The following is a 25387-nucleotide window of genomic DNA, read 5'->3' as shown; positions in this document are numbered from 1 at the left end:
AAACTGCATCGGTGTTCGCTCGAGCCTGAAATTCAACGTTGTCTCTCGTTGCTTTAGCTATTGCTACGTCCCCTATGAAGAATGAATACATACTTGATAAAGGTACGCTTTTTAACGTTTGAAAAGCTCGGTGTTTCTCTTACGGTTGCTTCGATGGATGAAAGCGGCTAAAAAGAGCGGCAGGAAACGCGACTAAGAAGCTCGCGGCCGACAATTCGAACGAGTTTAAACGGAATCCTCGAGACACGGAACACGAGGGGTGGAAAAAGGTGGAAAACGCGGCAAGGGCTGGCGAAGACTGCAAGCAGACACAAAGAACGGCGTAGCACGGTGGTTAATGAGTCGTCCAGTCGCTCTTCTTAGCTTTCTGTTCGCGTGGACACCGAACGAAAGCCCCGGGCTGCCCTTTGCGTCCCTTAAGACCAGAAACCTACCCCCTTGCCGGTATGAGAACCAACGGAATCGTGGACGAGGAAAGCAAGGAAAAAGACAGAGAGGCCGGTTCTGTGTCTGAGGCTTATATATCTGCCGGAACTAATTGTCCCATAATTCACTCTGTCCGGCAGTAACGTTGCTCTCTGCTTATCCGCCGCTGCTTCTTTCCTTTCTTCTCTATCTCCTTCTTCTTCTTCTTCTTCAGCGCCTCCTTCGTCTTCTTTTTTCGTCGCTACTGCTGTTGCCTCCTCTTTCTTCCTTGTTCTTTCTTTCGATTCCAGCATCCCCCGTGTACGCAGCAGACATTTGGCTTCTGCCTCGTTGTCTTCCCTCGCGCACCGCGGCTACACAGACACGACCGTCTCTGTTTCCTGCTCGGTGTCTAGACCGATTATTCTTCTCGCGGATCTACGCTCCAGTCACCCGATTTTATACTCCTCGAATCCGATACTCGATAACGTTTAATCTGTGTATATATCCATCCATATATATGTGTTTTCAAGGCGTTAATTTGCAAGCGAATACGGTGTCAGAAACCGTAATGCTTGAGGTGGAACAAGACGTTTCGAAAACTTTGTTTCGAAATTGATTTCGTTCCTTGTAACCTGCAAAGTCTTCAGCCACCGGTCCACAGGCGCATCAGATTTTCCGTAAATTCGCCATTCGCTTCGGAAACGCTATCACGAGCCGTTACTTCCGTGAAGCTGGCCAGACGACCGACGCTAATGCACTTTTGCGGCTAACTGTGGCGCACAAGGCTCTTCCTTACCCAGAATGCCACTTCCTCTTCCTCCGAGCCACCCTCGGACAATCTAAGGAGAAGCGTGTCTGCTGTTCTCGCGGCGCGCCAACAGACTCGACTTTTCTCTCCGACGACCCGTACGATCGATCGGCTTACTCTGCCGATTGACCAGTTTGTTTGCTTTCGTTAATTCGTCGAGCCACGTACGGCCAGTAAAGCCTCGCCGAAAATGCAGAGCACGTTGACCGCGCGTGGCTTCTCATGACGAAAGCGCCACTTGACCGGTTCACGGATTAAATCGTTTCGCCGTTAACTCGATTTCCGCAACGTTGAAACTTCTTCAACTCGCGTATGTGATAAAAGTAATTTCAGAATCGCTGTAAAAGGTAGCAACGGTGAAAAAATACAGCCTTGAGTCGTTAAAAAAGCCAAAGTGGTCTCTACCTCTTGGAAACTTAATTTTCTGAAACACTTCACCGCTAGGCAAACACGTCATTCCAAACAATACGGCGGAATAACTGACGAAGCGCGTTCACGAACGCTCTTGCTGAAAAGTGTGCCCAGTTCTACGTTCCGAGGGCTGCTCTTTCCTCACGGAAGGGGATTAAACTGGTGTCTCTGTTCCACCTGGGTCTCGTGCAGCCTGTCCTTGAAGACCAAGTCCGTGACTCCGTCAAGTTTCCGCGAAGTTCAACCGACGACCTTCCCCGATGGACGAGTTGTCCAGAAGTAGACGCGGCGGACAGATACTCATCGTTCATCCACGGCGTATGAATAACGTAGAAGTTTGCTCAGCGTGGAGGGAAGGCGGACGGGGATCGAGGAAAGGACGGAACTGAACGCTGGCCACGTAACTTTCATACATAAGTAAGCGAGACAGGACTATGAGGCCAGCGATCTCCGGCGGAGTTTTAGTTTGCGCTGCAGTATTTTCTACGGGAAAGTGGCAGACGCCCCTGTTCTTCGCCAGCGGTCTTAGCTCGACGCCGTCATCCGTGAAAATATCAAACACCGAGAGACGGAAACGGTCTGACACGGCCGTTCTTCCTTCTTCATCTTAATAACATTTTTCTACCAATCATAACCGCCATCTTTAATGGAACGCTTTGCCGTGATTGTACAGGCGATTCTTTTTCGTTTTGCCAGAAATATCCCAGAAACGAACGCCGTGACTCTTTTCTATCCTGTCTAGAACAGGCTGCGTGATGCTGTTCCTCCGCGACTGTTGCACGCGACACAAATGTAAACATCGGCCTAATATCGTACGAGCGCAGTCGTGTTCGCGTCGACGTATGTACATCGTGGCCTACCTGTCCACAGGTAACGCGCGCGTATATTCACCGTGAAGCGCGTACGTCTTCCTTGCGCGGAAAGAAGATCCTAGCGGCTCTCGCCAGTCAGCTTCTAAGGAGGACAATGGGATTAGCGTTCGTTCGCACTGTACCTCTCGTGTCCGTCCTTCGAGAAAGTCAAGAACGTTCGCTTCCAAGAGCTCGTATCCCAAGGTCTCTCTCGGTGTGTTTCTTTGAGAAACGTCTCCTACCTCCTCTTCTTGCAGGATCTTCTTCCGAATGAATTTTTCATAACAAAGAATCGCGTGCATCTTAATAACTTCTGTCGCTTTGTGTTAAGATCTTTTATTACGAAAGTTAAAAGAGTTGAAAGACAAACTATCCACGTCGATTAATCATCCCTCCTCCCCGTCCCCAGACGATTTACGTATCGTTACGGTTTCGGGTCCATTTATTTCACGAACTTTCCAGACGAAATCTTGCACCAGGCCATAGAGCGCGATTAATCTGAGCACTCGTGTCACAAGCTCGTAGTCCACGTACGTAGCAGACACGCATACGCACGCTCCGACAATACGCGTTGGTCCGTCGGGTTATTACAACGACGTAACACCGATATCTCCGCGGAATTTCAAACAACCCTAGGGCTCGATGCACGCTAGGTGCGAGCTCCATGTTCGCGTACGTACGTCGACCGAGGCAAGAGGTTTCCTTTGAAAACAGAAGGAACAATCTCTAGTACCTGGTAATTCGTTATCACGCAATCTCGGATCTGTGGAAGCTGCGAATTCGTTGTCGTGGTTTCTCCAGTGGATGATACGTTGTAGCTGGAGATAGTAGAAAGAAGATTCTGTGTTTACGAACGGGGAATCTGCTCCGCGTGGCAAATAACAACGAGGAAGTTAAAGAAAAAGAGGAGGTGGAATGGAACTCGTTGACCCTTTATCGCGATAAAGGTCAGAAAAAGATGATTAGACGGGAAATTGGAGGTTGGTGGACGATGGAACGCGCGAAGTTTCTTGAGTTCGAAAGATGGAAAAGTCGCTGGTGTTATTTATAGCGAAATTTAGTCGCGAAATCTAGCTGCAGCTGCATACTCCGGCAACGCAAGAATAATATCTTGATTTATTCCGACGACGCGATGGGTCTGCGGCGCGAGCAAACCGAAGAAAAACGGAGGACCAGATGCCGGTTCGGAAAATCCTCGATTTTCTGCTTCTTTTGTCGCAATAAACTTTTTCTCCAATCGACCGGCAACGATGGGAGGATCGAGCGAACCGTAATTTTTACCACAAATTTGTCTCGAGGTTGTCTGAAAATATGAATGCGCACGGCGGAAGAGTTTCAAGCGAAAATTGAAACATGTTTGTTCGATTAGGAGCATCCTCGATAAAATAGAAGAAAACGAAGTGACAAAAGATTCAGCGTGCTCCAGGAACTTTTATTCGAACCAGAACCATCGACGTAAAACTCTCCTTATTCCTGACAGGGTACTTACTCAAAGCTCTCGAAGAATAGGAAGAAAGTCTGGAAATGGGATAGCCAAGGTGATAGGCGTTATTTCTCGATGTCGCAGATTAGACTGACAAAGTCGTCGAGATGCGAATAACTTCGTCTCTCTCGTTCTCTCTTTGCTCGATAAGAAGCTTCCTTTGGTCTATCGAACGACCGCGCGATTTTATGCATGCGTTCTCGGGCCACTTGAAATTCCAAAGGAAACGAGTGAAAATTGCAAAAGAATAACTCGATTAATTGCTCGTCTCCTGTTATGTCCGAACAAACTTCTCCGCGATTGTTATTGCCGCGGAACGTCTATCTCCGAGGTCGGAGAGGAAAGAAAATCTCGGAGACAAAGCTCGGTGGAAAGAACAGGCTCTTCCACGTGCATCTTTAAATTTCCCTTCGCGTTCCGCCGACTACGAAAGAACCTCTCATTTGCAAATACCGACTCTGCCGCCGATACAACGTCTTTCTGTTACGTCTCCTCGAGATCGTTTGCTTTTTTCTTGTTCCTAGGCAATGCAATGCCTGGATCCCGGTTCGTCTTTCCTTTGACGAGTGGGAAGCGCGTCCTCGACCCTGTACCAAGCAACGGTTTCCTCGATTGAACGGTAAACGGTATTTTCCTGTTCCGAAGAAAAGATTTCTGGCTCGTGTGGCGAATACGCGTCGCAACGCCATCAAACTGCGAAACCGCTGTATCCGATCATCATCGTTCCAAGAGATACGAATGGAGACCAGTTGTGACACGGTAGCTATCGTGCTAGCTGTATCGGTGCGCCTCGAAGAAGACTAAGTTGCCCGACTGGCCGGGGTCGGGGTCACTGACTGAAAGATAGACGTGGCCCGGAGCCACGCGACAACCATATACCCCGGTTCGTGTTTACCGTGTGTCCAAGTCTCGCACGCTCCTGTCGAGCGTGGCTAGCAAACCGCCCGCAGACTATGCTGAATTAACTAACGTTGCCTCTGATATTCCTGCCTGCGGAACTCTCGAGTACATACTCGTTGCCGACGTCGTGATCGAACGATGATTTCCTCATAGTCGGGTCCCTTACACATGCATTTTCCCGTGAATATTGTTACGGTAACGTTCCACGTTGCTTCGAGTGTTTGCAGATCTTCGCGAAACATTAATAAGCTTCGTGTTAATCCGTGACGACCGCTACGATAAATACTGCAACGATGTTCTTTTATGTTTCAGGTAAGCGAAAACGGAGATCTGACAAGTTGCGCTGCCAAGTAAGTGTCGAGTAAGTAACTGTCGAAGACGCGACAAGCGAAAAGGCGCGAGAGCGTATTAAATTCGCGTGGGAGGACCAAACGGGTATCATGCAACAGACACCGGTTATTAATGGACCGCGTAACTGGTAGAACGCGATCGGCCGTACGGCGATCTATCGTACGATAGAAGGGAGAAACGAAGCGTGTAATTATTCCGACCAGCGATTCGTAGCGAGATCGCTAGCTCTCTAATGCTTTAATAAAGACGCGGCGTGACGTTCCCCTTGTCTCTGCCACGAGGAAACGTCTTATTTTAGGAAACGATGCCATGTGGTAAACCGGTCGGCCCCCGGGATATCCCACTTATTCTCCTTCTGCATGAAGACATTAACACGCGAAACCGGTGATTACCAGACTAGACAGCCGGTGCTGAAACAGAAAGAACCAATCGGGGGATCGTGCAGACGCGACACCGATACTCGTCACATTCCCGTTGATAATACCATTGGTCGTTGCATTGCGTGGCCCACGATCGACTAGGGTGTGCCTATGATCGGAACTCACGCAACACGAGTATTTATTAAAGCTACCCTTAGCCTCCACCCCCTTCTGCTCGCGTCGTTTCCTCGAAAAGCGAACAATTTCGATACCATGCTGTGGAAACCGTGACTCGGTTGAATCGTGTCTCCGAGCAAACACTATGTGTTCGTCTCTTTTCATCTTCTTCGTGTTGCGCTGTATATAGTTGGGTTAGCGGACGGTTCGCGTGCGTACGAGTACGAGCACGGTATCGAGAGTAATTAAGCGATTATCTCATCCGGTGTAGACGCATCGCGCCGTAGCATCGCGTTCCAATTGCGGACAAAGACCAATAAAGGCTACGTTTTTGTTCCGGCCGTTCCTCCCGGTGCCGACCTACGCGATGCTTACTAGCCACGTTCGTCCGACTCTCTTTCTCTTTTTCTCTTCTACGCCTTCGCGTTTCACTCCGACCTTATCTCCTCTCTCTTTCTGCCGTTCGGTTTATCCTTTCTATTTTCTACCCTGCACGACTGCTTTCAAACTAGACCTCTCTGCGGATTCTAATTCCTTTTTTACGCGGCTCCCTCCATGCAGACGAAGATAACGCCATGACCACGCTGCTGGCTGTAACGAATTACAACGCCGGAAAGAAATATTATTTCTGCCGCGGAAACGTCCATGCCGGAATTCCAATTACCGGCCAACGTTATTATTGTATTTTACTAGGCTCGCGCGCGTTCCCCGGACCAAACTCGGACCCGAACCACGAAAATTCTCGAATTTTTCTTTCGGCGACCAAAACGCCGCCGCTTCGTGCGTAAACATTCCCGATAGAATTAATATTCTGCGAAAAGTTTGTTTTCGAGAGCAATTTGCGAAAGTAGCCCTGCTTCGCGTACTCTTTCCTGGCAATTTTGCCCGCGAGATCCCCACACCCTCGTTGAAAAGTGTTCTTTTTTTTTTTTTTCGTTGTCTGAGAAAATAAAAATTCGCGGGAAACATTATCGTTGCGCGAGCGAGCGTATTATTTCGATATTTACGCACGTAAAAAATGTTACACAGCTTGTCCGTAAACAGCAACGCTGCGTTCCTATGTTTATCGCATTCTACACGCTGTAACTTTTGGCGAGGATGAAGGGCGAGAGAGGATAACCCTCTTCGGGCGATTCTCGAAAATATGACACAGGACGCATAAATTTTCGCTAACCACCGTGCTCGAAACACAATTTCTCGTGGTTTATCGTTGCGGAAGAGCGACGCAAGAATACATCCAGTCCTACAGCTATCTAACTCAGTGCTATGTATACAAAGTCGAACGAGATAGGATCGGAATTTTTTCCGAAAAACAATGTGAAACGCGTTTTCACCGTGATTGTGGGTTAACCGGTCGCGTGCAAGTCCGTGCTCGAGATCGCTCGCAGCCATATCGTGTCGTTTAAGCGAGAGATACGTCTTCTACCGCGCGATACCTCGGACAACGTGGGCTCTCGAGAAGCCCATTAAAATTTTTCTGACCGGACGCCGATGACGAGGCGTCCGTAGGACAAAGAAAAATCAGTATCGAAGACGAGGTGAAGCGTGGAACAACAAGCGTTCTACTCTCGCCTCCTTTATCTCCGACATCTCGCTTCCGAGAGACTTTCTCCGCCTATTCGCGGCCTGGTGCTACCGATCCGTTGCTTTCGATCCGAGATACACTCCGACAAATTACAGCTTGCCCCGAGCTGCAGGCCGGGAACAGTCAACGTCGAACCTGATAATGTCATTATCGCGTTACGGCAATTCCCCGATTTTTACCTGGTCACGGAAACGATCGGTCATGGTCCCGGCTAGACGATGAACCTGAAAACTAGAATTTTCTTATTTCTCCGCGGTACCCTTCTGGACACGCCTACTTCTGGGATAACGTGTTACTTCTAACTGTTACCTTCTTTCAACATCCACCACTTTTCCTTTTGAGAAATTGACTCTAAACACAAGGTTGCGTCGATTGTCCCGTGGCAGACACGCTTGAAATCGCATAAACACGCTCCATAGGATGTACAATATGATATATAATTTTATTCGCAACACTTGCAAATTAACAGTTCTTTATTCGGAAAAATTGTGTTGATTTGGACGCGCCTAGAGAACACAACAGCTAGCCACAATTTTAGTAACGGCAAGTGAAAATATTTTTCGTCTAGGCGCGTCACCTGCCCAAACTAACCGAGAAAGCGGAAAGCATCCGATCTGTCGGAAAGAATAACCGCGAGACCGAACGTAGGAAACACGAAACGCGCGGAACTTGCAGGAAGCGGGAAATCTCATCGATTAAATCTGTTCGTTATTAATCGAGCGTGCTGTGACTGGCTCGCTCGCTGGTCAATGTTCGGTCCGTTCGGAGCGTCCTTCCTGAAAGGAATCGGCGTATCCGTGTGAACTTCCTTCCGATCGTGTGCAGCAGCTCGTCAACGATAGAACGAGATCCGAGTAACGAGAGGTCGAACGCGTCCGCTGGTCTACGGCAGACAAGGAGAGAGCTGGCGAGGACAGCAGGTCGAAGAGAAAAGTCAGGCAACCGGGAAGAAACGACGACAGAGATAGTAGGACGAAGAGAGAAAGAGAAACGAGATCTAGTACGCCCGCCATATGTCACGGGGTCCTTACGTAGGTATCCTGCACGGTATCTTATCTTCCGCTTATGGCCGCGAGAGTAATCCGAGCGGAAGACAAACGCGCACGAAATAAAATCCAGACCGGTTCGGACCAACGAAACGAGACTTCCTTACCTTCTGTTACCTCCTGGCCTGACGAGAAAAGGGAAACGTTGCCGTCCGTTTCGAAACTACCGCTTCCTAGTCGGAATTACGAGTCCCCGGCGCTCTGTCGACCCGATGACACTCTCGGATACTCGAAAGTCGTCCAGGAATTCGTCGGAAAGAAATCGCGGAACACGATCTTTCTGGAGTGAAAATACGTGCGGTCCTCTATCGATAAAGTTCACGTGTTATATGTTCAATCTGAACGCTGTCTCGTAACGTGTCCGCAAGTTTCAACCTTCCTCATCGCATTCACATTCTATTCTTTGATTTTCACTTCCTAGTTTATCGAATCGTTTACCATTTATTGCGAGGTTTAGAATTTCTACTAATTAAATCGTCGTGTATCACACACTAGATACTAGACAGATATCGCACGACACGATCTAACCCGAATATCAAGCATTCTGTAAGTCGCGCAACGTGTGAACGTCTGAGTATCTTTCTCCCGGACTCTAGCTCCCAGTAACATCATTCTCCAGGATAGTCCTCGACGATACAAATTATCGTGCTCCGTACAATTCTCACACGAGCCACGAATTACGAAGGAAAACGAGATCGAGCCGGGATAAACGAGACTTCGTGGAATCGTCGACCCAGGGCCGGTTGAACCAATTCGTACAATCTCGGCCGCCAAATCTGAACTCGTGATAACCATACGCATCGTGTGGAATACGAAAACACGAAGAAACCTCTTCCCAAACTTCCGTTATGGGTTACGACACTTTTCAAAGAGCGAGACGCATCTTTCCCTGGCCGGCTAACGAGAACAGGATGTTATCGGTGCATCTCATTAGCAGGAGCAGGCAGAGAAGAGATGGTCTGGTTGTTGTTCGAAATTTGTGCAGCCGACACCTGTTCCTGTCAAGGAAGCCGGAGCTACGAACTTTCCACGCGTCGCTCGTTTCGCCTCCGCTCTCTCGGTTTCAAACCGCAGTCTGTCGAGGACAGTCGAGTAATTAGCGGGCCGAACAACTCGAGGAACACCAGGTCTTTAACGCGTGGCCGATCGATTACTACTCCGTGACTGTCACTTTCTCGGAGACAGCCAGTGAAAAACTGCCAGGTCTCCCGGTGACGCTTCGGCAAACTACCCAAAACATAGACAGAGTTACACAGAGCGAACAAACGTCCACTGAAATACACTAGCAATTCCATTGTAAGTCGTTGGATCTTTTTCTCGTTTTTTTCATCAACGATATTGGTTAAGGTTCGTATTTCGTCGCGGAACGATGTCGCAAGGAGAAACTGTCTGCTCCTTTGTACTCTTTCTCAAAGAAATCCTCGCTGGTCGAATTATGCGTGAAACAGTAAGGCGTCGATATTGTATGAGGATGGCGATTGGTAAGTGGCTGGCTACGGAAGAGAGCGAAGGACAGTATCACGGTGGAGTGTCCTCGATGGAAGATTCTTTGGGAATCAACGAGTCGCACGTGCACGCGCGGCCAGTCCTCCTCGGTCACCAATGACCAGGAAGAAAATTACAAATATCTGACCAGCAGGAACTCGGGAACGTGCTTCTCGCCCGAGCCGTGGCATTATCGTTGTCGGTGTGTATACTCGGTCGGTCTCCGTGGTTCGCACGTTTCGCCCAGAGACAACGGAGAAGCACACAGGGAGTTCGGCTATAGAATGTTCGTATATTCGTACTCGCACGTGCGCCTTAGACGACGACGACGATTCCTTTTATTATACTTTTCCTCTTATTGCGCTGTCCCAATCTTCCTCGCGCGTTTCACCTATCGTGGATCGACATGATATTAGATATGATTTAATTAAACGAACTGTCTCATCGCCGAGAAAATTAGTAAGTTCCAGCCACGGTGTTTCTTTCAACGTTGCGACCTCGTTGTTTGTCCGATTATACGAAGTTTCCATTGGTCGAATGGTCTTCTCTTGTTTAGTGAGAGTTGCTTCGCGCCAGGCATTTGTCTCGTCCGTTTTGAGACTGAATGCGCAACGGAATCGTTGGATTCCGTGGCGTCCTGCGATGAAAGAAACAGATGCGATCGAGGGAAATTACTCGGCAAACACGACCAACGATAGGACGCGACATTATTTTAAACGCGAATAAAGTCACTGTGTCGCTCGGGTGTTTCAACTAGTTCGGGTAATGAGTAGAACGAGTAGGAGCTTCCGACCTGGAAATGACGGACCTATTGTTGGCGGATTGTTGGAGAAAACGTGCGCCAGATAACGGAAAAAAGCGGGGAAAGTTTCGTTGCGTGTCGTGGCTGCGTATCGATGTGGTCCGTATGGAAAATCGAAAAACGGCGCGCAATCCGATCAAATGGAGTCTGTGCGTCGTTGTTCGAACGGTCGATCGATTCGGTCGAAAACGAAATTCGGTGTATCCGGACTCGTGATTTCGGTGGACGTTCTAAAAGAGAGGCGAGCTGCCACGGTCCTCGTTCACTCGCCAACCATCCAGGTTATTCCAGGGATAATAACGGTCATAAAAAATAATAGGGTTCGAGGTGAATCCTCCAACAGTCCGGATGATATTTAGAGGATCTAATGATACCGAATTTATGGGCCAGGTGTGCCGCAATCCGACGCGATTTCAGCGCGAAACATCGTGCAGAGGTACGGTCAAAAAAATAAAGTTAACGTTTGATCGCGTTTGTTTCATCTTCCATTATATAAATCACAAGCGAGTCGCGTCGTCGTAATTCAGTCCCTTTCTCTCTGTGGAGTCTTACAGACGTGACAAAAACGGAATTGTTCGCGATGGATAAGCGGTCTGTCGGTCTTGCAGCGCGTGTCCTCACGTACGCGACCGGCCAATTCTTTTCGTCAGGAACGTCGAGGAGGTTGATCCAAAACCCTCGAAGAAGAGAGTTCAGAATATTAATGGCGTGGCCCGTGAAGGGTGTAGCGCACGTACAAGACGAGTTATCGCCGAAAGAAAGCGGTCGTACGTGGCGCTGGAAAGGTAGACTTGCTAGAAACACGAATCTTCCGAGACAGGTAGACCGGATCTTGGTCGGTTCCTTATTCTTTCGCAGGGACACGGCGTCGGCTCGTCCGTCTCTGTGTCCAAACTTACCCTTTGCAACGTATTTGTTTCTACTTTGCATCCGTCGATGAACGAATATCCCGAAAATCCCTCGGTACTTGGGAGGAGTCGAGAAAGTTGTATTTATTGCGGAATAGACTGGCCTCCGGTAATCCTTTCATAAATAACGAAGTATTTACGTAAGGTTTCCGGGAAGGTGAATGGACCGGCGAGTTTCAGATTATGGCCAGCCACGGTCGTCTTCCACGACAATGGCTGCTCGTGTTTTCCGTTTCCTGGCCCGTTCGGTGTCCGCCTTTCCTCCGGACCCTCGTCCTGGCACGAGCCTCTCCTTCGCGCGTTCGCTTATAAGGCATACGCGGTGGCCGTGGATGTGCGCGAACGCGACCAAAGAGGGAACCTTTTACGGGCTTTACCGTGGCATAAAGCGTTCGAATAGACCGGCTTGACTCGAGAGTTTCTTCCGTTTGCTCGCGTTTGCACGGTCGCGCCAAGCTCCGTGTGCATGCGATTTTATCTACGCACACTCGTTTGTCGAGATTCAGACGAGGCTGGAATTCGACGATTCGATTCGCAGAGCGAATTCGTTGCTGGAATGTATGAAAACTGGGAAACCGATGGAAGATGGACTATCGCACCGGCTGACTCAGAGCGAATGTAATCGAAATCAAACCAACACGAAAAAATATAGGAAAATACGTAGTTTTACGAGCGAAACAATAACAAGCTGTTCTCCTTTCGCGTTTTTTCGTATTCCAAAGTACAATATGTGGCGAGTTACGTTGCGTAACTACGATATCCCATTTTTTCCAACAACTTCCCATTACCCGTGAATATCATATTCGCGCGATTCGTTTTATCACGCAGGAGACCACGGTATCGGGCGCATAATAACGTTCGATCGGTAGAGTATTACGTCCGCATGAGATCGGGCTACATTCTGCCCGACGCAAACTCAATATTTACCGTCCGGTTCAGCCTGGTGACTTTGGTCGGCGCAGCGTCAAGCAGCACTCGAGGACTCTTTAATTAAGTTGGATCGCCGGGATGGACAATCAACATCGAGGTTCCCGCGGTTCTCCCGTTGCTATTATGAAATTTGCCGCGAACCCCGGGAAACTAGGTTGGCGGAACCGACAGCAACAACAGCAAGAGAGAAAGAGAGAGGAAGAGAAAGAGAGAGGCAAATCCCATACCGGCCGGAGCGGAATCGTGTAACAGCGTGTACGCGCGTGCGTTTCGGCTTCGGCCTTGGGAACCAGTCCACGGTTTTGTCACGCCAGCTACTTCGTTTGTTCGCCGTTTCTCTTTGGTCAGGTGCGCGTCTGTCCTCTCCTTTTGTTCTTCCGCTTGCTCACTTTTCCTTCTTTTCTTCGCCAGACATTCTCGCTGGACGCCAGCCACTTTCCACGTTGCCGCTCGAACGATAACTTCTTCTGCAGTTGGAGAAATCCGCTTGTTGTCAATACTGGCACGAATCCTAGAGATGACTGACAGCAGGCAAACGAGCGAACGAACGGAAGCGTAATTCGGCCAACGGTTCGAATATCACGCCGACGATAATTATGCGCGGCAAGAGCTGGCTGCGGGCTCATAAGCGGCATGTATCGACGAAATTGACCGGGATTATTCGCATATCCCGGCATTTCCAGGCCGCGTCCAGATACGAGGATATTCGATCGAACGTGTCCGCGTTCGAGCTTTCGTCGATGATAATTGTCTGGCGTTTCGCTCAGCTCTGCATTGCTCGTTACGACGATTCATTATCGAAGGAACATGGCCGTACGGTCATCGACGAGAACCAGAGAAACGGTTCGCTCTCGAGGAAGAATTCAACGAAATAGAGTCGCTGCTTCTCCGGATAGAAGGATAGACGAGCGATGGATTAAACGATCGTTTAGCAAGCTGACGCGAGGTTCGGATGAAGGAAGCCGCCAGGGTGGCGGTGAGATACCCGAAAAGCCAGGATCCGATACGAGCCACGAAAGGTGACGGCCCGGCAGGAAGGTGCCAGGACCTCAAGCTGAGAGCATAATGAGCGACCGGCGAGTAATGAAGACCGCTCAATCTCCTCTCGGAGCCGCGTGCTGTCTCTTCAAAGAACATACTCCCGTTCCCTTAACTCCGATCTCGACCGCTAATCCGTTTAATCTCCGGATAATTAATGACCGTAACGCTTTAATAATTCTTGGCCTCCTGCGGCAAACGTGGTAAGCTACACCGTTTACGTCGAATGCAATCGAGCAAGTAACGTGCTACGAGCTTCTTCGAATACGAATTAACGTTCGAACAAATCTTGTCATAGCGGTCGACATTAATTTGCATTTTCTCGCAACTACGCACAGAATAGTTAGCTTTCGATGTTTCCTCCGCATCTGTTCTATGACTGAAGAAACTCGAGTTTTGGATGCAGGTGTTTTCAACGTTTCCTCCGGACACGACGCAAAGGGGACATCGAAGCAGGCCCCTGTCATCGTCCCAGGAAGCCGTTTACCGCTCACAGTTTACACAGGATTTTCGAACGAGACGGCTTTATCCATGTACAAGACGCGTTTACACCGACGCCGCTGTATGGGGACGTGTTTGTAGACGAGGACCCTGCCTAAATGCACTCCGAAATGTTTGCGCAGACTCTGTTGTGGTCTTTTACGATGAATTTCTGTATATGCAAATACGACAGCCCGCGTGGTAGCCGAATAAACGAGAGGCCCTGCGAGAGCGTTATTTCCATCCGACCTGGACGACGCGAAGCCGTTTATTACGAGCGGAATCCGGCACTCTTGTTCGCGTTACGAATCGCTGATTCTTGATCGCTTTCGACGGATAACGAGGATTCGCCGTAGCATTTTAAAGCTAACGCAACTGTTCCTTGGCTATCAAAATGCAGATCGAGAAAACGGCGAACAGATGTGTACATGTAAATGAACGATATCCCGATACGTGGAAAGGATACGCTTTGCAAATTTCTCTTAGAATTGTTTAAAAGGTGAAATAATCAGACAGCGAGAAAAAAAAAATGGGTGAACGCAAAGGAACAAGGAGCGTACTGTTAAAACAAAGTACACGTACGTGTAGACTGAAGAGGTGTGCGTCTTCAACGAGTCGACGTATTTCAACAATACAAATCTGAGGGAGTTAGAGCGAAGCGAATATAGGCATCGGAGTGGATCGAACGAGCCGGCATACCTGACCGCCAATTATCTCCGCGTCTCACCCAACTGTTCGCCTCGCTGCCTGTTGTTTTTCGGACGTTTTAACGGAGCTCCACGGTCAAACACCGGCCTGCGAAGATAATTCAGATATCATCCCTTCGATATATCTGGCAATCCCGGTGAACGAGGATCGACCCGTCGACGGTCGAACGAGGGGATGCCTTAGGGGCTCGCGTGCCAACTGACGTCTCCCAAAGCGGACCAGATTATAAACTGCGGATCGCGGACCAACCCCGAGTGCGAGTAGGACCACTGCATCAGTAGCCTCGCTGGAAAAACAAAGAGGGAGGAGCATGGTGCGAGACCGAGCGTGAGATAAACAGGTTTTCCGTACGAAACTGGGAATTCCGAGACGAATTCGGGATGGCTGGAGAAAGAGGGCGAGCGAGATAAACGCGCGAGAGAGGCAGGAGGCCTCTTTTACTTGCCAGGAGCCTCCGGTTCCAAAACCCCGGAGCTACGGCCGAGGGATTAAAGCGTTAAGAGAGCACGCCGATCCCAGTGACGGCGAGGCGCGAAGCCTCGCACGCTCGAATCGATCTTCAGGGATTTCTCCTGCGTGGCAGGGCTCCGGTGTCCTCGATCATGGGGACGAGACAGGCTCTCGAACTCGGATTCACCGAGTGGATGGGCTTCTTCACGGCCGATTAAGTAGCGACGCTCGTGTATCGAACGAGTCGGCGAAAAGCTTCGTGGAAATTTCGACGTTGATCGCAGCTTTCGAATCGACAGATTCTTCTCGCGCGTTTCCCATCCTGATGATTCTTGACGAGAAAAATTTGCGAACTGTGGTAGAATGAGCGAGGAGAGAGGACACAGAAGGAAAAATTCCGCACTGCGTAAACGCTCGATCGTGGAAGCTCGTTTAAGAGAGGATTTAGTTGCTTGTTAGCTTTCTAAATAACGTGTGGCGAAGATTCGAGCGAGAAGCGGCGCGCGGTAGGCGTGCAAGAACGATGGTCCAATTAAGGATGTGCTGCCGGTTACTTTCGGTTAATCCGCGTGAAGAGCGATCTCCGGGCCGAAACTCTTAACTTCTAGAAAACTTTCCGGTTTCATCGCCCGGCGAAACTCTACCGCTTCTCCTCTCAGCCGCGAAAGCCACGAATTACCCACGGTCGTTCGGTGTGTACCCGCGGGAGAATCTCCTCACGACGCCTGGCATCTTTAATTAAACGTAGCTTTAATCGTTACACCTTCGAGTTTCGTTACACCGTTGCGTCCAACAAAGTGCGCGACAATAAACGTTCTTTCGTTGCAAAGACTAGTCTGTGGCTACAGCGGATGCATAATTTCCGTTCTAACGTATAAGACGCGTCTGAATAGCACGCATTCATAGAAATCTATTACGCGATCAATTCTAGAAAAATTGCAACTAAATTTTATTCAATGTCGTTGTCAGCTTCCTCTTTTTATTCGGTACGACGTCATCGCTTGATATATTTTCAAGACCTACTACCGATTCGTTGATCGTCAATGTTTAAGACCTTGGTGGATAGTCTGTACGTTCAATAAAAATATAATCGTAGAAGAATACATTTTCTTATCCCGTAAATTTAGAGCCATGTGTACGCATATTTCGCTGCTTTGACGTATCAAATTCGTCGCATACGTTCGCTGTAACCGTAGCCGAATAAACCGGGCCTCGAATAAATGCTGACCTTTCAACTTCCAGCCTTCGGACTATCCTAAACTATAATACGTACGCAGTAGCAAGGGCCGTAAGTATTGTTGCACGGTCGACCATCGATTAGGCCTCCGGATACGACGTGCAACTGTGACGAAATCGTCTCGACTCGGTCAACCAACTTCCCAGAAGGCTCGCATATCCGAAAACGGATATGGAGCCAGCAAGTGACTGGCAAGCGTTACGAACTCACGGGAGTGCGGATGCCCGATTTCGTCTGGAAACCCGAAAGCATTGTTCTCCGTGTTCCGGCACCCCGTTGAGGCACTCATCGCGTCCAAAGCTCTTCAAGACGTCCTCCGGACTCTGACTGATGGATTTATGAATTTACGGTCACCCCGATCCACAGGGGGTTAATTGGTGGCAGCGTGAAGCGACCAGGCCGGAATCCAGAGAAGAAGAGGAAAGCGGCGACGCGGTGGTGCACGTGAATCTCCTTTCGTTTCGCGAGCAACCGGTCCTCGCGATAATTGCCGTCATTTCCTAAGCATCGTCAAGGTCGGTCCTGAAACCGGCTCGCCTTTTATGCCACCATCTCGGGTCGTTTTCCCGGCAGACCTTTCAGCTGGGTCATCGTAATCCTTTAACGACTAGTGATTATGATTCATTAACCGTTTCGTTCTGTCCGAATGGCTTCGCTCCGAGAATTAGATCTCACCGAGGCAGAGTTATAATTGCTCGTCCAATCTTTCGCCATCTGGACATGCCGAGTGTGACAGAAACGTTGTCGTTCGGATCTCTTTCTGCGAGAGATGGCGCACGATCCAGTGGGAAATTAACACGGGAAACGGATTTATCGGAGGATTAAAATGCTTCTCGGAGGTTGTTGGCCATTACGAATTTGGAATTAATCGAACGAGTTGAGAACCGTTGAGAGATCTTCCTTCGAAAGATTGGATAACGAGATGCGTAAGTTTCTCCTCGTTAAAGCGGCGTTCACACCGAACGAACATGGAAGAACCGGTCCTCGCCGAAGTTCGTAGCGTTGGAAACGCGTGGAGAAAAAGCGACGGGGCCGTTTCTAGGTTGCAACGCCTAGCATTTCCATGTCGAGATAAGCTAATGAGACGTACGGCGGTTAGAGGTAAACACGCTTCAAGTTTCCATTCCACGTAACGCGACTGCCATTTCGGCTATTGGACCGCCGATAGCGACGCTCGTCGAAAACCGACTTATCGTCCATTCTGGTCTGGTTTTTTGCTCCTTCGCCTACCTAGCCCCGGGTAAATTTTTTAATTCGTCCGGTTTAGTCACGTGAAACGCTAGAATACTTAGTACACTTAGTATAAATAAAGGCAACAGAGTTACAAGATATCAAGCTCTATGCTCCAAAAAAGATTAGATGGAAGAATTCGAGAGAGTACAACGACAGTAGCGTTTCGCAAAATTCAGCGTACGAGCTGGAAATTTTCGGTTACGTCACGTTCACGTCACAGCGTAACTCGAAATCCTGGAAATAAATCCGCCTGTTCATCACGAATCCAGCCCCTTTCAAGCCCCGTTTCTCCTTTTTTCAAGAGCGAGAACAATGGAAAAGCGAAGGAACGGATCTAAACGCGAGGCGGTGCATCGCATTTTTCTTGGTATATTTCCCGAGCGCGTGGCAACCGGACGTTTTGAAATTCATCACGAGAGCTACTTCATATAACACGGCGGAATGAATTATGTCGCGGCGTATCTCGCCGCGGTATCTTCGTTTTTCTCCGGTCGTAATCCTGGCCAGGCGCACGTGCCGCTGAATTCGAGGTTTAAATTCGCGGCGACGTTTCGAGTATGCGACCGCGGAACGTACGAGCTGCCGGCGCGTATCTCGCCGTGAAATAATTTCGCCAACGTGGCACCAAACCTGCGCACGATCGCTTCACGCGTTCCACGGATATATTAACAGCCACTTTGCGTCGCGCTGATTAACCACCAGTATTCCCAACTTTCCTTTCGACCGTTCGCGAATTAATCATCCGCCACTATCAACTGAATTCTAAGTATCTCGACGCGCTGAAATAGTTTTCGGTCATCGTATTTCGATTTTAGTCGTCGAGAAATCGAATTGGAAAACGCGAACGATGGATTGTTCGGTTCCTGGAGATTGCTTTACGACGACCTGGTGAAAGCGGAGATAGATCGCCGTTCCTCCATCGTCGAAGGCAATAAACACGGTAATAAGCAAAGGTCGAGAAATTTACGTCGCGGCCGATTGCGTTCCCCTTGGACGTTCGAGTGGAAACCGTTATCAGGCCAAACGAGTAGATAGCGAGCACTACGAACTCGATGGACAGTCTTCGCGTTTATCGTTGTTCGACTACGTTCGCGCGGCACTCCGCGGACTGACGACCCCTGCCAGCCGAAGGTATACGCAATTTATTCCCGGGCGATAAATCATCGTCCACCTACGTTCGTAATTTCTTTTTGGATCATAAATCAGTTGCCCGTCGGAACCCATACGGAGACGTTCGCGTAACCACCACTGTGCGTGTAGTCACGATGCGTGTAAGTACGATGCGCGTAGATACGGCGAGCGAAGAACACGTGGAAAGAACAGCGGATACCGGTGCATCGGTTACACAACCTGTCCGCTTTTTGCCAGCATCGCGAATACTCGGAACGAAGAAAAATCGCAACTGTTTCGCGCGATGACCGTTTATTAACACGTCAACCAGAGAAAATTCATGGAATCTGGCATACTCTTCTAACGGATCTCATATCGCAGATGTCGGGAAGAGTGAATAGTTTGTTTAGTATTTTTAAGCAACAAAATTTACGACGATTCAAGTTACAAATGCTATTACCGATCGAAGGAGATAAAGAAACAATCTCAAGGGGAGATACGATCTTTAGATAGAAAACGATTCTCATCGACGTTGACAAAGGGGTTAAAGAAGCCGCTCTGTAAATGACCGGGAAGAATTACCAGAGGTATACCGCTCGTAACTCCATTAATATCAATTTTATTGTCGCGATCAGGGTAGCGCGTGCGCGGGTCGTCATGAGTCAGGCTGTTTATAGCGACGATATTTTAATGATCCCTTCTCGTCTCGTTCACGAACACGACAAACAGTTGGGTCAGCGTTCCGGTTAACACGGTGCCGCCTTTGAAGATCGAACAGCATCGGGGAAAATCGTTTCGGCGTCGACACGGGTTCGGGACAGCACGGCTCTTTGTACCGGTGCTGTTTAATCTTATCGACGTTCCCGTTATCGTCTTTACACGATCTGGTACGATGTCCGTATCCATTGCTGTGGTAATCGCGTTCAAACGTGAACGTGGAATCGGTCCTGACTCTCCACGACGCGTCCCATGTTTATTTAAAAGCAGGTAACGATCATCGGTGGTAATCGAGAACGTTGATCACCTCGCTCGAGCAAACGCACGCGGTCTGACAAGGAGTTCGTCGACCGATAACGCGTCGATAAGTTTCACGACGAGTTTCGGAAGAAACCGTGGAAAGTCGGTGAAAAGCGCGGTCGAATCGAACTCAGCGAGTATACATACTTTGTGATTCGAGAGTTTCGTGCTCACCGGCGTTGTTTCGACTTTCCAGCACCGGCGAAAGAATGTCGTTCGAAGGTATTAGCGCTTTATCGCTGGTTTTTCCAACGAATTTCCGAGAGCAACGAACTTCACGTTGCTCGACGCGGTTATCGCGTGTTTTTGTCGAAAGGTTCCTCTCTCCAGAGATACGACAAGTTCCTCGGTCTATTTGCCCGGCTAGATATACCGGCTATCTCGCGTGTTTTTGAGGAAGGTTAAACAAACTTCTGACGCCCGAAAACCGACGAAGATTACCCGTGTTTGTCGAACGATGCATCATCCCTTGCAAACAGACTGCGCAATCTTCCTTCACTATGGAATCTACTGGCGCGGCTAGCCCGAGAACCGTATTTGTTCGCGTTAAAACTCTTAACCAAAGCATCGATTTCGGTCCGTCTGTCGAGGTACGCTGATAACGCTCGAAAGTTTCCGCTGTCCTGGTCGTTTTTGCTAATTTTCGGAAGAAAACGAATATTCCGCGAACGATCTCGTATACAAATACGCGCTACCCTCACGAATCGTCCTGTTACGTTGCCGTGTCGAGAGAAGCATTGTCGTGCCTCGCGAAGCAAGACGAATCCTTCCCTACGACGCAACGTTCCTACCGACGATAAATCGCGGAACAGAGCACGGCAACGACCACTTACGGTACCACGGTTTCCGTCAAGCCGTGTCCACTTTCTCACGGAATGCATTAACGCCTTTGCAGCGACACGCAAAGGCCCGTCGACGAGCATCCACTCGGCGTCACGGTGCACAAGCTCCAGAAGGATGTTTAGCAAACACTCGGAAAATTCGCTGCATCACCTTTCGGCTCGGCGTTCGGCAAACAAGCCTCGGTTGGAGCGCTTCCAGAAAAGCTGTCGCCGCTCGGAGTAGGCGCCGGCGTCCGCCCATCGAGCATCGTCGACGAATAATCTGCGCGAATCTGGCCCGGCTCCGCGGAATCCGATCGCTATCCGCCTCTACCCGCTCTCCAAAAGACCTTATTCGTTTCTTTCGCTTCTTTTTTTCGACCGATGACTCTTTCCATCAACGTCTGCGGTCGACGCGCGGCGGTTTAGGTACAGAGAGAACGCGCGCAACCCTCTGGCAAAACGCGGGCCATTTACCGACGAACAGGTCGATGACGAGTACAATATCGCGAGTAATACGATAACCACAATGGACTATTTCGGCATCAACCTGTTTCGCAAAGCCCGTTTGAAGTTACCGACGCCAGGCGCCGGGGCCACTCTGCTTCCCTTTCGCAATCCACCGGCCCGAACGAAAGGATTTCTAAATACTCGTTGGCGGTATTTGCGGATGTCCGCCGGTAGTCCCCGCTAGGCCTCGAAATACCGCTGCCTGGAAGCATGCAACCGCCGTGAGAGTAACGAAGGGCGTATGAGGACAGGGGATGCGATGAGGATAGGGAAAGAGGGAAAGAGAGAGATCGGATGAAAAGGAGGAGCGAACAAACGACGGGACCTTCTCTCACGGGGCGCCTGCAATCCGATCCTCAAAGCCCATCGGGTAAATACGCCTACGCTGGCCAGGCGTAGGGGAGGGGGTTTGGAGAAGGAGCGTTTAATTAATTCCGTTCAATATGCCGGTACACCGCTGGAACATAGCCGGCAATTCCGGCTGCGTTTTCACGATACGTCCGCCTTGTTGCGTTTATATGCGCGTAGGAGCGCGTGGCTAAGTGTTTGGTCAAAGCAAGCCGCCGCCCCGGCTCTCTAACCGCGCTCGTACGCTACGAGATGATTGGGCATTTGCTCGATGGTTTCCGGAAAACTTGGAATCGCTGGAGAGCGTTGTACTTTATTCCGTTAAATCGACGTAAATCGCGATTGACAACAACAGAGGGAACGAGTGGTAGTGCCAACGACGCCAGTTTGGTATTCCAACGACGAGAGCTCGCAGTCCGGCCGTAGGAAGATTGCGGGTGTTCGCGATAGGAGAAACGCTTAGCTGGCCATGCTCCTGACCCATATCTTACGCGTGAGTTCCGTTCCTCTTTCACACGCCACGCCACGCTCGCTATCTCGTTGTCAGTGTTACGATAAGCTACAGATGTTTCGTCAAAGAAACTTCTGATCCTCCCAAATCCTTCGCGAAAGCCTACGCGAACCCGAACTAGTAAAAGAGCTTACAGTGTCGCGCGGTGAATCGACACGCGATAGACGTTAAATACAGACTCGTGGAAAGAACAGACAGCAAAATCATCCGTATTGTTTCGAGCTAAACGCTCGCCAGTGCAAACAGCAACAACGCGCGTCACTTTACTCGACGACTTTGTTTCGTTGCAGCCCCCGCGGAATTACCCCGACACGGAGAGTCCTGTCATTGAACCCGGTGAGCGACTCGTCGGCGCATTGTGTCAGCCCGTCGACACGAAACAACCCCCGTGAAGGCAGCACGGGACGGTGGAGGGCACCACGGTACAGGCTCGTAGCGAAGGGCGTAAAACCACGGAGAGAAGCTGGACTCGTTGCGTGCACCCTCCTGCCTGCGTGGTGCAGCTTCTTTTTTTCCAGGCCGAGTCACCGTTGTGTTCACGCTGTAAAAGGACGACACCGGTTTCCATCCTTGTCCGGTGTAGCATCGCCACTCCACCCCTTGGCGATCTCGCTTTCACCCTCGTGAAAGGAGTCTGCCACGCAGAATACGAAGAAAGAAGAGTCGCGACCCGAAGGAGTGGGGGGTTGGTAGCGCAACGCGACGAGAGTAGGGAGACCAGGCATCGGATGGGGGTAGCTGGCAACGTGGTAGAGGAAGCTTTCGGTGGGAACGGTGGGGGCAGAAACGAAACGAAGCCTCCGAGCGGTCGGGCGAAACGACGAGCAACAGTGTGCCGCGCGCCGCTGACAAGCGAGCGTAGTTGTTGAGAGTCTAGTGCGAGAGATAGCGCGTGTCTTGACGAGTTGGAAGGTGTTGCAGGGTGGTGAGACTGGCGTGCAGGAACGTTTCGTGTTCGGTCACGCGGGTGCGTTCGAGCTTCCATGAACACATGTTCCGCAGCAACGTCGGAAGCGCAAGGGGACAGCTGACACCGGAGGATACGAGCTCGATCGTGCCCGTGGAAGTCTTCGGCTTGTGCGAAACGGTGTGAGGTTTCCCATGGTGGGTTCCGTGCGTATACATACTCGACGTGTCTACGAGTGAGAGAAGGGAATGATCGACAGTGCGAGGAATAATAGTGTAACGTTGTCGACGACGGTGGTTCTGGTTGATCATCGTGTTCGTTGACAGCGTATGGCTCGCGATCGCTCGACCCCGTTGATTCGTCTACCGTGCAGATTCGTAACGACGCTTCGGCAAAAAGAGCCGCCGACCGGTGACTTCTCCGCAAACGGAACGAGAGCACGATCGACGAGCAGGGACGGTCGTCGACGGGTGATTTCGAGGAAAGTGATCGTTGCCGTTGAGACACGCTTACGGTGCTTCAGTGATTCGTGAGAGCAAGCGACAGAGTGATCGAAATTGGCGCACCGGATATATCATTTTGCGAGTAAAGAAAGATCGTTGTGTTTGCTGTGATACGAGTGGTGCGCGGAGAAGCAAGCTACGAGAAGAAGGGTGTCCGTATTTTCGAAGGAAATGCGCTGCTAGCAAATCGGCAAGGTGTCGCCCGAATTTTTGAGGTAGGCATCCTTCTCATTATTGCTCTTTGCAAGCTCGAAATAATAGCTGGTGAAAGCGACGACAGAATATGAGAACGGACGGGGCTACAATTATTCGTGAAAACGTGCGTGAGTGGTACGGTAATTGCGTCGGGAAATGGACCGTATCGTCCAGGTTGAAAGCCCGTTACGCTGAAAACGTAGCTTTCCGAAGTGCGTGCAAATTACGATCGGTGTATATCGCGTCGGCACGTGGACCTCGACCGATACAGAAACCGCAAAGTTGCCACCGTTCCGTGAGATTTTTCTCCCGCAAGAGGATTACCCTGGATACCATTCTAAAAACCGGCTGTTCCGCCGGATATCATCCGGATCGTAAAGGCCTTACGATCGTGTCGGAGCACGGAGTGGCACTAGTCGTTGGGCAAATCGATTTTGCCGTCCGTCGGATTCGCTCGATGTGAAAATTTTCCAATTTATCCGTCGTCGGGATCATGGCGCGTTACGCAACGAGTACTTTATTTCAATTTAAAACGCTTCCGTCTTTCTTGTAACGATTGCGTCACAGCGACGCGGAGTTTCGTCGGCGTTCGCGAATTCGACGAGTTCGCAGCGCGAGCGTGGTATCTCGCTTGGATCCGGAAGACCGACATTTTTCCGCGGTTAACGTAAAACGATATCTCTGCGAGCTGCGGATCCAATTCAACGTGAGACGCGAGCGGACGATGGCGCACGAAAGGAAAAACGAGCGAAACGGTGAAAAGAGAGGCGGAAAGGTGGAGGATATAGAGAAAAATTCCGCGAGCGCGTGTCTCGTGGGTGGCAGAGAAAGGCAGAACTTAATGCAGCGAGCAAACAAATAAAGCATCTCCGACGGGGATTGAATAGAGTCGACGTGCCACGGAGATCGATATTCGCGACTCGCAGCGAAACGTCGAGCGAGATTAACACACGCTACCGCGGAAATACGCGTCGACGGTCCCGCGCACTCTTTCGCGTTTTTTCGTCGTTCTCTTCTCTTTTTTCGTTTCTGTTCCTTCTCCGACGAATTAAATCGGCACCGTCGTCGGTTCTGCTTGTTCGGCCTTTTCAATGGCGAGGGCTCGTGTTCGTTCACCTGTTGGTTAATTTCCATCGAATCACGGGTATGTTTACTCTCGATTACACAGCATAATGGAGAATTTTCATCGCGATAATTAAGCGAATCCAGGGGCCACGCAGCGCCGGAAATGCGCTCGTTCCATTTGCGAAATTACCGGAACCGTGTCTGTCGGGACGAAGCACTAGCATCGTGATACTTTTCGGACTGGCAACCGTTAAAACGTGCTCGCCGGTACGCTCGAAGAGGAACGTTTCCGCCGCGATACGATTTAAACGAGTTACGACGAACGACGCGAGTTGCTCTCTATGCGCGCGAGGTCATGCCACCGAACGAACGCAGATGAAATTAGAAATAATCTCGAGACTCCCACGAACTCGGTCAGGATCGGGTGGTGTAGCGAGCACGCCTGTCGCTGACAGTTATTAGGAACTTATGGGGCGAGAGTTCACGGCGAAAATTCGAGCCAGACCAGCACCGGGGGAGTTCGTTTTCTGTTCGAGACGCGGCACGGTTTATTTTGACTGCGCACCAAACCGCGTCTCGACCCTCTGCGAACGTCGCTTTTTCTTCCCATCACTTTGCGCCCGTTTCTTCTTCGAATTTCGATCCTCTTCCTCTTTGCGCGTATGTCTTTTTCGAAAACGATCACGCGCCGATAATTAAAGGCAGAAAGAAAACCGTATACGTATGTATCGTGAAAATCGTTCTAACGTT

The 25387-nt window shown here is 50.0% G+C and overlaps 1 protein-coding gene across 4 annotated transcripts in view; it reads left to right on the top strand.

Annotated features, from left to right (window-relative positions):
- The window catches only part of LOC117230934, a 229330-nt gene that overhangs the window by 134700 nt on the left and 69243 nt on the right, over positions 1 to 25387 (top strand). For 3 of the 4 annotated variants that reach the window (XM_033488864.1, XM_033488865.1, XM_033488867.1), the window contains one exon: positions 22258 to 23592. The exons of the other annotated variant lie outside the window; for it this stretch is intronic. The gene's annotated coding sequence lies outside the window, so the exon portion shown is untranslated. The remainder of the gene's footprint in view (positions 1 to 22257; positions 23593 to 25387) is intronic. 4 annotated transcript variants of the gene reach the window in all.

The sequence above is a fragment of the Bombus vosnesenskii genome, unplaced genomic scaffold, assembly GCF_011952255.1.
Source record: "Bombus vosnesenskii isolate JDL3184/JDL3185 unplaced genomic scaffold, Bvos_JDL3184-5_v1.1 scf7180000013270, whole genome shotgun sequence".
NCBI lineage: Eukaryota > Metazoa > Arthropoda > Insecta > Hymenoptera > Apidae > Bombus > Bombus vosnesenskii.
The sequence above is the reverse complement of the archived record's forward strand: the minus strand, read 5'-3'. Positions and strand labels throughout refer to the sequence as shown.